Source organism: Lygodium microphyllum, chromosome 24, assembly GCF_053477565.2.
Source record: "Lygodium microphyllum isolate KBCC chromosome 24, Lygodium_microphyllum_v1.1.10, whole genome shotgun sequence".
Taxonomy (NCBI): Eukaryota; Viridiplantae; Streptophyta; class Polypodiopsida; order Schizaeales; family Lygodiaceae; genus Lygodium; species Lygodium microphyllum.
The window spans coordinates 122,760,818-122,764,881 of record NC_141158.1 but is presented as its reverse complement, the minus strand read 5'-3'; the positions used below and the strand labels follow the sequence as shown (position 1 = coordinate 122,764,881).

General features: G+C 42.7%; 1 pseudogene; it reads right to left on the bottom strand.

Annotated features, from left to right (window-relative positions):
• Positions 1-2,638: 2,638 nt before the first annotated feature.
• Positions 2,639-3,461, bottom strand: LOC148015602 (uncharacterized; annotated as a pseudogene).
• Between the last annotated feature and the right edge of the window lie 603 nt (positions 3,462-4,064).

The window sequence follows — 4,064 nt, the reverse complement described above, 5'->3', positions numbered from 1 at the left end:
CATTAGATGTGTGCTGTGAAGACACTTTGGTACCTTCTACAGCCGACAACGACACAGGATGTGACATTGACAATTGACTTCATTTTTTGGCAACATGGGCCAAGTTTTTCTAACTCTACACTTCTTGTTTATTAGTGATGGTCATGTTTTAAGTATGGGGGCATCAGTGGTTGGTCTAATGTGGGGTCATAGATCCTTGTTGCTCGGTTCACCCTTCTCGTTATAGTCTTAAGTGTGGGGATGCATCCCTACATGTCTAGGAGGCATATCCTCATGCACATCCCAATTCTAATCATGTAGTTGTGCCATGACCTAATTTTACCCAAATGGGTTCGCTTCCCCACCCACCTGTCCTCTCTCACCCCGTTCCTATGGACGTTCCTTCCCCATTTCTCTCTATCCCCTGATTTGATGATTTTCCATGTGAATGTATCCTATGTTCACCCGAACCCATATCCAACCCTATAGCCGTATTTGTCCCTTTGAATTTTACACTTTTTCTTATTACATCCCCTTGTTTTGACAAACGGTTCCAAAGTTATTTAATTTTGATGAATTTTACATCAACTTGACATGTTCCCATGTGAATGCATCCTTTTTGCTTTGGAACTGCCAATGGATGTGAGAGCTCTGCTTCCACTTGACATTTTTCCTTTTTACAGCTAGTCATTTTGAGGTACGGTTTGTCTGTTATTAATTTTTGCCGGTTTTCTTGTCTTTTTCATGAATCTTTTCGTCCTTTTTCTATGCGAACCTGCCCTATTCTCCTCAAAACTTTCTTCTAATTTGATAGAATTTTTTTGAATCACCTTCCTTCCCGTTATTCCTTTTTACTCTACCCTGTTTGGACTTTCGAATTTTTCATTATTAATTTGTTCATGTGTTTTGAAGCTTCATTTATCGTTTTTCCATGTGATCCTCTCCTCATGTCCCCAGACATGCATTTTGACCTAATCTCCATGTCATCCCCACTTGTCTTGATATTTTTCCTTTTTATTGTCTTCTGTTTCGATGCACGGATCTTCCACCATTAATTTCTGTGTGTCTAGTCGCAGATGCGTTTTTATTATTTTTCCCATCCGAACACGCTTTACCTCCCCTGGAATTGCATTTTTCCATCTCCATCGAGTCAGATACCTCAATGTGGACCTTTTTCCTTTTCATCTCAGTCTGACATGTCGTCTTGCCCACTTTTCCTTTTTCCCGCACTTCATTCCGGTGGACACATTTTTTGGTTTTAATTTTTGTGTTTTGCGTACCTTGTGTTTTTTTTCTTTTTTCACACATATCGTCAATGTTCTCTAGTTTGGACGCGTGTCTCTGCATCCATATGGTCGTCCTTCATTTGTGCAAACACCCTACCCACCGTTTCGATCGTGACATTGCACATTTTTTTACCCCCGTGCCCACTTTCATGTGCAGGATGCGAGGGGTTTCTTTCTTTCTTTACCTTTCAAAAAAAAAATGAAACCCCCCCCCCCCCCCCCCCCCCTCTCCCATTCATAACCACCCTTCCCTCCTCTCACTTCTCTCTCTTTTTATTTCTTCTCTCCCTCTCTCTTTCTCTCTCTTCCCCTCTCTCTCTCTCCTTGACACCCCTTCCTTGCTCCTTTGCTCTTTCTCTCACCTCCCCCCTCTCTCTCTCTACTTCTTCTTCTTGCTCCTACTCCTTCCTCCTCTCCTCTTTCTTCTTCTTCTTCTTCTTCTTCTTCTTCTCCTGTTTTTTCCTTCTGTAATGAAGCAAATAAGGCCAATGGCAAACAATGACATCAGGCTAAATACCTTTGTGATAAAACTAGAAGTCTAGGGCTTAGGCTTTGCTATAAATAGGTAGCCCTAGCCAAAGTTAGGGGCTTTTTGCCATTTGGACATGTTATTCATGTAAGTTTTCTTGGTAGTCACATTAGTTTTCTTGTTCTTCACCTACATGGAGGTGAGTTTCCATGGCACCAGCTTGGGGTGTGTTCCAAGAATCCTTTCTTGTATTCATGTTTTCATCATAGGTTAATGTAGTGATTTCTTCATTTTCCATTGTTCCATAGTTAGATTTTATGGTAGTCTAGGACCTTCATTACAATGGTATCAGAGCCTTGCTTTGATTCAAGGAAGGCTTTAATTCCATCATTTTCATGATTATGATCTTGCTGGGGAGGTCATTTTCATGGAAGATCTAGTTACAGGCATCATTTCTGTGTAACTGGACTTGAAGACACAGTTACATGGTTTGGTTTCTCCTTGACAATGTCTAGACTGGTTGTACTACTTCAAACTGTGGTTATTTTAGTGTTTCTTCACAGAGATATGGGGGCAAGATGGAGGTTCATAACTACTTTGACAGGTCATCATAAAATTTTACCTCATTTTGAAAACATATGGATCAAAAGAGGGTTAGACATGGCTGAAGGACACTTAAACCAAGGTTACTTTTGAGAGGGAAGGGTTTGCTTCTAGACTCAGTCTTTCTCTCTCCTCTTCTCAAGCTTTTCTGTGAGCTTCAATGGTGGATTTCCTTTCATATCTTCTTTCTTTTACATCAATGACATGAATACTTGTCAAAGTCTCATTCTACTTGACACATGGAGTATGGTCATAACCATTCTTGGAAGGATTGATGCAAGACGTGGTCCTCAGGATCAGATCAAAATGCATTGTTCTTGCTTTTGGTGAGAACGGAGCTGGCCTGATGTTCAAGAGTTTCATGCGTGTGGTGCCGTGAGATGTAATCCGACTTAAGCTGCAAGTCTGAATTCAGTGGGACGTTCATGATCACACAATACACTGCTTCCTCAAAGGTCTCTGGAGCCACCTACAAGTCATGGAGCATCAACAACCAGTCGACAGGCGTTTCCGGAGTCTCTATGTTCCTTTTCCCTCTCTTCTCCTTCTTCTTCTTCTTGTTTGACTTCTTCTACTTCCTCTATGTTATCTTCTCTCGCTGCGCTCTCTCCCATTGCCATAGCTGGATCTGCTACTGTACCCAGCATGCTCTTCATAACGAGATCCACCTCCATACCCGGCACCATAGCCAGATCCTGAGCTGCGGTAACCACCGCCTCCGCCTCCACCTCCACCACCTCCAGACCTGCTCTGAGCCTGATTCACGGTAATGTTACGTCCATTGAGTTCTTTTCCATTCATGGAGTTAATGGCATCCCGCATGGACTGCTCGTCCGCAAAGGTCACAAAGCCAAAACCCCTGGATCTTCCAGTTTCACGGTCATTGATAACCTTGGACTCCAAAACTTCACCGTAAGGACTTCGTTGCTAACCTTTTGCTTCGCTCTCAGGATCGGCCACTGGCTTGCTCCACAGCAAGCTACAAACAATGACAGAGCACGCACTAGCAGATTCTCAAAGGATTCCGAAACATCTGTTGGAGAAAATGCAGTATTACCAGAATTCCAAACAGAATGCAGTATTACCAGAATTCCAAACAGTTTACCCATATGAAGGGACCTCATGATAAAATCACATCTGTTGTCATTTCTTCAGTTCTTGCAGGAACAGCTATAGTCATGATGGCACGTGGATTCTGGAACATGGCTTATGGAATTGGGAAGAAAGAATAAGTTGGATTCCATGTGCATCTGATTAACCATTCTCATGAATTTTCATCAGAAAGACCTGCGCAATCGGCCCAGGCCAGACAGTTTCTGGCATTTGAGTAAGCAATCCCTCTTTTGAGAACTCACACCATCGCTGTCAAAGAAAGAAGAACAGGGAGAAGAAAAGGTAAGTTGCAGCAAGAGTTTTGAGCTCGGGAAAACCAGAAAACACCTTCCATTGATTGTAGTGCCCAATTCCTCGCATCTCATTTACCTACTGGTGAAAGACTTTGAGAGCCTATAGGCCAAATCCATTTGGGACTGCACGCCCTAGGGAACAAGTTATAGCTGAAAGAGAAGGCAAGCAAGAAACATATGTGTTGAAAGAGCAAACCAAAGAATGGAAGCCTCAGATTGCATTGATGGAAGCACAATGGGAGGAGAAATCTGGCAGCCTGGTCCTTGGATGCTCATAGTCCTCATTTATGCCTAAAGACTCTGCGCCTGCTATGGATGATC